The following is a 6,639-nucleotide window of genomic DNA, read 5'->3' on the forward strand; positions in this document are numbered from 1 at the left end:
AGGGTCCGCTCAAGTTTCACCAGTCCCGCATCACCTCCTCTCCTCTTAACTCAGGTATACCCTGCGGTGACGGTATCGGCCCCGGGGCGTGGCCAAAGCGTGTGGTCCGAGTTCCCCGGCCTTCTTAGGAGACGGTGAGTAGTGGAACTGTTGGGGGCTTGGCCAATGTGCCACGAAGTTCCTGTACTGATATTTGGTTTTCTTTATTGTAGCCGTCTAAAAGACAAAAGCCCGGCGATGGTAGGAGCTTCCAGGATGGTGAGGCGGTCTTCTTTTGCGTCCCAGGTGGATTCACGTCTCAGGACGTCTGAGAGATAAGTCAAGGGGATGAAATCGGAGTATCGAGTCGGGCCTCGCCGGGAGGGATTTTTGCGTCAGCTTTGGAGATGGGGAAACCCAAGAAGGGGCGCCTTAGCCCGCATAAAGTGAAAGTCTCACATTTGATGACAATGCTGAGGTGCGCAGGGCAGAGCAATCGCAGTGCATGTTGTGTCACTTGTCTATAGTGCATGCCGTGTCTTTTGGGTGTCCTGTGTCACAGGTCTTTTGCCTTAGCCCTTTGATGTGCTTGCAGTCATGCTTTCCACCCTGAGTTCTCTCTCCTTGTTGTATCCTCTCGTTTGTCATCTCCTCTTTCATGGGTGCCTGCATGGGTTTGGCCCAGAGCTGCTCTGCCCTGCTGCATACCCTGGCATATCGGTGTAATAGAACAAGGCTTGGGGACTTGAAATTTGTAATGTAGGGTGCAGTTTGTCCTCTAGATGATATTTCTAGATTGTCAGAAGATGGCTGGAGCTGTGAAGTTCTCATGCAGCCCTTTGACTTTTGTCATCACTTTCTTGCAGATGCAGGCAGATTAAATCCGTGGCAGAGCGCCCCATACCGGGTGAGGGGGTTTCCTGCAGGAAGGTCAGTCACCGTTTGTTTGTGGGGCAAGTGTAACTGGTGGCTGTGTTACAGCATCGTTCTTTGTCTTTGTTTTTAGGAGGTAATGCCAGATCTCAGCAGTCAAAGTTGAGTTAGTGAGGTAAGTGGTGACCTGTGTACTGAACCGGTGGTTATTGTTTTGATGCCAAGTTCTGTCACTCTAAGCTTTAAGCATCCATTGTCATTTGTGTGCTTTAGGCAGTCCCCATGTATTATGGTGAAATTCCTTGCCAACTGGCTGATGGACCTGGCTCGCCGCTGTCGTTAGCCCTCCGGAAGTATTACAGGACTCTGTGACGACGCCTTTACCTTTTCCATTTGAACGTGCCGTCCAGATTGCCTTCGGCAACGGCCAGGTAGTTGCAGTGAGTTGCAGAGGGAGGGAGGAGCGAGGGCCCACTCAAGTTTCGGCAATGTCGCATCACCTCGTCTCCTCTTAACCCAGGTATACTCTGTGACGATGACGATGGCGTCGGCCTCAGAGCGTGGCCAAAGCGTGCGGCCTGAGGAGGCCAGCCTTTTTAGGAGACGGTGAGTGGCAGAATTGACAGGTTTTGGCTGAGGTGCCACTAAGATCATGCACTGATGTTTGTCTGGTTTTCTTTATTGTAGCTGACTAAGAGAGAACCAGCCCGGTGAAGGCACGAGCTTCCCGCATGGTGATGCGGCCTTCTTTTGCACCCGAGGCAGATTGACATCCCCAGACATCCAAGAGATAAGTTGAGACCTGTGACCCACGGTAGGGGTGAAAGCAGGGTGCCGAGTTGGCACTCACCAGGAGGTATTTTTGAGTCAGATTTGGAGGTGGGGATACCCAAGAAGGGGCCCCTTAGGCCCCATAAAGCTTAAGTCTTGCTTTTGATCACAGTGCCGAGGTGCGCAGGGCAGAGCAGGCCTGGTACATGTCACCTGTCTATTGTGCGTTCTCTGTCTTTTGTGCATCTCGTGTCACAGGTCTTTTGCCTTAGCCCTTTGAGATGCTTATCGCAAACGCTGGGCATTATTCTTAGCGTCTCTGTTCTTGGTGTTCCTCAGTGTGGTGCCGATACCATTGATCCTTTGACTCGTGAGCTTGGAGGTGCATCAGGATCACGTCTCTCTTCAGCGAGGTTGAGTCGGGTGTCTTTTCAGGTCTTGTTCTGAGCTGCATTGTCAGCTGTGCCCTGCAATGATCCATTAAAGAGGATGAAGGCTTGTAAGAATGTGAAGATAGCTGGAGGATTCCACCCGTCCCATTCTCGGGCATCCATCTTTGCGGTTCTTGGAATAAGCCCTTCTGTTATCATCCTCCTCTGCCAGGGTTCTTGCAGCCTCGTTGGCTCACCGTCGGTCTCGCCGTGGTCATCTCATTCCTCATTTGCTCGGTCCTTGTGATCATCTAGCCTAGAGTTTTCTCTCCTTGTTGTGTCCCCTTGTTTGTCATCTTCTGTGTCACGGGTGCCTGAGTGGGTTTGGCCCAGAGCTGCTCTTCCCTGATGCATACTGTGGAGTATGGGTGTAATAGGACAAGGCCTGGGGATGTGGAATTTGTGGTGTAGGTTGTAGTTTGGCCTCAAGATGGTATTCCTAGACTGATACAGGATGGCTGGAGCTGTGAAGTTCTAATGCAGCTCTTTGACCTTTGTCATCACTTTCTTGCAGATGCAGACGGATTAAATCTGCGGCAGAGCGCCCCATACCGTGTGAGGGGGTTCCCACCTGAAGGTCGGTCACTGTTTGTCTTTGCAGGGCAAACATAAATGGTGGCTGTGTTACAGGATTGTTCTTTGTCTTTGTTCTTAGGAGGTAAAGCCAGATCTTAGCAGTCAAGGTCAAGTGAATGAGGTAAGAAGTCACTGGTGGAAAGAACCACTTGTTATGCCTTGGGTGCCAAGTTCTGGTACAGCTCTAAGCATCCATTGTCATTTGTGTGTTTCAGGTAGTCCCCTTGTATTACACCGAACTCCTCGCCGACTGGCTGACGGACCTGTGTTGCTGCCCTCGTGAGTCCTCCGCAAGAATCATGGGACTCTGCGATGAAGCCTTTACCTTTTCCATGTGAAGGTACCGTCCCGGTAGCCTTTGGCGACGGCCGAGGAGTTGCGGCAAGTCGGGGAGGGAGGGTGGGGGAGCGAGGGTCCGCTCAAGTTTCACCAGTCCCGCATCACCTCCTCTCCTCTTAACTCAGGTATACCCTGCGGTGACGGTATCGGCCCCGGGGCGTGGCCAAAGCGTGTGGTCCGAGTTCCCCGGCCTTCTTAGGAGACGGTGAGTAGTGGAACTGTTGGGGGCTTGGCCAATGTGCCACGAAGTTCCTGTACTGATATTTGGTTTTCTTTATTGTAGCCGTCTAAAAGACAAAAGCCCGGCGATGGTAGGAGCTTCCAGGATGGTGAGGCGGTCTTCTTTTGCGTCCCAGGTGGATTCACGTCTCAGGACGTCTGAGAGATAAGTCAAGGGGATGAAATCGGAGTATCGAGTCGGGCCTCGCCGGGAGGGATTTTTGCGTCAGCTTTGGAGATGGGGAAACCCAAGAAGGGGCGCCTTAGCCCGCATAAAGTGAAAGTCTCACATTTGATGACAATGCTGAGGTGCGCAGGGCAGAGCAATCGCAGTGCATGTTGTGTCACTTGTCTATAGTGCATGCCGTGTCTTTTGGGTGTCCTGTGTCACAGGTCTTTTGCCTTAGCCCTTTGATGTGCTTGCAGTCATGCTTTCCACCCTGAGTTCTCTCTCCTTGTTGTATCCTCTCGTTTGTCATCTCCTCTTTCATGGGTGCCTGCATGGGTTTGGCCCAGAGCTGCTCTGCCCTGCTGCATACCCTGGCATATCGGTGTAATAGAACAAGGCTTGGGGACTTGAAATTTGTAATGTAGGGTGCAGTTTGTCCTCTAGATGATATTTCTAGATTGTCAGAAGATGGCTGGAGCTGTGAAGTTCTCATGCAGCCCTTTGACTTTTGTCATCACTTTCTTGCAGATGCAGACGGATTAAATCCGTGCCAGAGCGCCCCATACCGGGTGAGGGGGTTTCCTGCAGGAAGGTCAGTCACCGTTTGTTTGTGGGGCAAGTGTAACTGGTGGCTGTGTTACAGCATCGTTCTTTGTCTTTGTTTTTAGGAGGTAATGCCAGATCTCAGCAGTCAAAGTTGAGTTAGTGAGGTAAGTGGTGACCTGTGTACTGAACCGGTGGTTATTGTTTTGATGCCAAGTTCTGTCACTCTAAGCTTTAAGCATCCATTGTCATTTGTGTGCTTTAGGCAGTCCCCATGTATTATGGTGAAATTCCTTGCCAACTGGCTGATGGACCTGGCTCGCCGCTGTCGTTAGCCCTCCGGAAGTATTACAGGACTCTGTGACGACGCCTTTACCTTTTCCATTTGAACGTGCCGTCCAGATTGCCTTCGGCAACGGCCAGGTAGTTGCAGTGAGTTGCAGAGGGAGGGAGGAGCGAGGGCCCACTCAAGTTTCGGCAATGTCGCATCACCTCGTCTCCTCTTAACCCAGGTATACTCTGTGACGATGACGATGGCGTCGGCCTCAGAGCGTGGCCAAAGCGTGCGGCCTGAGGAGGCCAGCCTTTTTAGGAGACGGTGAGTGGCAGAATTGACAGGTTTTGGCTGAGGTGCCACTAAGATCATGCACTGATGTTTGTCTGGTTTTCTTTATTGTAGCTGACTAAGAGAGAACCAGCCCGGTGAAGGCACGAGCTTCCCGCATGGTGATGCGGCCTTCTTTTGCACCCGAGGCAGATTGACATCCCCAGACATCCAAGAGATAAGTTGAGACCTGTGACCCACAGTAGGGGTGAAAGCAGGGTGCCGAGTTGGCACTCACCAGGAGGTATTTTTGAGTCAGATTTGGAGGTGGGGATACCCAAGAAGGGGCCCCTTAGGCCCCATAAAGCTTAAGTCTTGCTTTTGATCACAGTGCCGAGGTGCGCAGGGCAGAGCAGGCCTGGTACATGTCACCTGTCTATTGTGCGTTCTCTGTCTTTTGTGCATCTCGTGTCACAGGTCTTTTGCCTTAGCCCTTTGAGATGCTTATCGCAAACGCTGGGCATTATTCTTAGCGTCTCTGTTCTTGGTGTTCCTCAGTGTGGTGCCGATACCATTGATCCTTTGACTCGTGAGCTTGGAGGTGCATCAGGATCACGTCTCTCTTCAGCGAGGTTGAGTCGGGTGTCTTTTCAGGTCTTGTTCTGAGCTGCATTGTCAGCTGTGCCCTGCAATGATCCATTAAAGAGGATGAAGGCTTGTAAGAATGTGAAGATAGCTGGAGGATTCCACCCGTCCCATTCTCGGGCATCCATCTTTGCGGTTCTTGGAATAAGCCCTTCTGTTATCATCCTCCTCTGCCAGGGTTCTTGCAGCCTCGTTGGCTCACCGTCGGTCTCGCCGTGGTCATCTCATTCCTCATTTGCTCGGTCCTTGTGATCATCTAGCCTAGAGTTTTCTCTCCTTGTTGTGTCCCCTTGTTTGTCATCTTCTGTGTCACGGGTGCCTGAGTGGGTTTGGCCCAGAGCTGCTCTTCCCTGATGCATACTGTGGAGTATGGGTGTAATAGGACAAGGCCTGGGGATGTGGAATTTGTGGTGTAGGTTGTAGTTTGGCCTCAAGATGGTATTCCTAGACTGATACAGGATGGCTGGAGCTGTCAAGTTCTAATGCAGCTCTTTGACCTTTGTCATCACTTTCTTGCAGATGCAGACGGATTAAATCTGCGGCAGAGCGCCCCATACCGTGTGAGGGGGTTCCCACCTGAAGGTCGGTCACTGTTTGTCTTTGCAGGGCAAACATAAATGGTGGCTGTGTTACAGGATTGTTCTTTGTCTTTGTTCTTAGGAGGTAAAGCCAGATCTTAGCAGTCAAGGTCAAGTGAATGAGGTAAGAAGTCACTGGTGGAAAGAACCACTTGTTATGCCTTGGGTGCCAAGTTCTGGTACAGCTCTAAGCATCCATTGTCATTTGTGTGTTTCAGGTAGTCCCCTTGTATTACACCGAACTCCTCGCCGACTGGCTGACGGACCTGTGTTGCTGCCCTCGTGAGTCCTCCGCAAGTATCATGGGACTCTGCGATGAAGCCTTTACCTTTTCCATGTGAAGGTACCGTCCCGGTAGCCTTTGGCGACGGCCGAGGAGTTGCGGCAAGTCGGGGAGGGAGGGTGGGGGAGCGAGGGTCCGCTCAAGTTTCACCAGTCCCGCATCACCTCCTCTCCTCTTAACTCAGGTATACCCTGCGGTGACGGTATCGGCCTCGGGGCGTGGCCAAAGCGTGTGGTCCGAGTTCCCCGGCCTTCTTAGGAGACGGTGAGTAGTGGAACTGTTGGGGGCTTGGCCAATGTGCCACGAAGTTCCTGTACTGATATTTGGTTTTCTTTATTATAGCCGTCTAAAAGACAAAAGCCCGGCGATGGTAGGAGCTTCCAGGATGGTGAGGCGGTCTTCTTTTGCGTCCCAGGTGGATTCACGTCTCAGGACGTCTGAGAGATAAGTCAAGGGGATGAAATCGGAGTATCGAGTCGGGCCTCGCCGGGAGGGATTTTTGCGTCAGCTTTGGAGATGGGGAAACCCAAGAAGGGGCGCCTTAGCCCGCATAAAGTGAAAGTCTCACATTTGATGACAATGCTGAGGTGCGCAGGGCAGAGCAATCGCAGTGCATGTTGTGTCACTTGTCTATAGTGCATGCCGTGTCTTTTGGGTGTCCTGTGTCACAGGTCTTTTGCCTTAGCCCT

At 51.8% G+C, this 6,639-nt stretch overlaps 3 long non-coding RNA genes across 4 annotated transcripts; all 3 read left to right on the plus strand.

Moving 5' to 3' along the window:
- Positions 1 to 1,230: 1,230 nt before the first annotated feature.
- LOC138113056 (uncharacterized) lies at positions 1,231 to 2,632 on the plus strand. Its single transcript, XR_011151989.1, has 4 exons — positions 1,231 to 1,283; positions 1,373 to 1,458; positions 1,540 to 1,646; positions 2,569 to 2,632. It is a non-coding gene; the product is annotated as an uncharacterized lncRNA (long non-coding RNA).
- A 246-nt stretch (positions 2,633 to 2,878) lies between these two features.
- Positions 2,879 to 3,307, plus strand: LOC138113275 (uncharacterized). The gene is made up of 3 exons (XR_011152083.1): positions 2,879 to 2,970; positions 3,095 to 3,174; positions 3,253 to 3,307. It is a non-coding gene; the product is annotated as an uncharacterized lncRNA (long non-coding RNA).
- Positions 3,308 to 4,270: 963 nt separating this feature from the next.
- Positions 4,271 to 5,672, plus strand: LOC138112956 (uncharacterized). 2 transcript variants are annotated; one of them, XR_011151941.1, is made up of 4 exons: positions 4,271 to 4,323; positions 4,413 to 4,498; positions 4,580 to 4,686; positions 5,609 to 5,672. It is a non-coding gene; the product is annotated as an uncharacterized lncRNA (long non-coding RNA). The 2 variants fall into 2 exon arrangements; XR_011151940.1 differs by lacking the exon at positions 5,609 to 5,672 and having other exon boundaries at positions 4,580 to 4,707.
- The last annotated feature ends 967 nt before the right edge of the window (positions 5,673 to 6,639 follow it).

The sequence above is a fragment of the Aphelocoma coerulescens genome, chromosome 7 (genome assembly GCF_041296385.1).
Source record: "Aphelocoma coerulescens isolate FSJ_1873_10779 chromosome 7, UR_Acoe_1.0, whole genome shotgun sequence".
Classification (NCBI taxonomy): domain Eukaryota; kingdom Metazoa; phylum Chordata; class Aves; order Passeriformes; family Corvidae; genus Aphelocoma; species Aphelocoma coerulescens.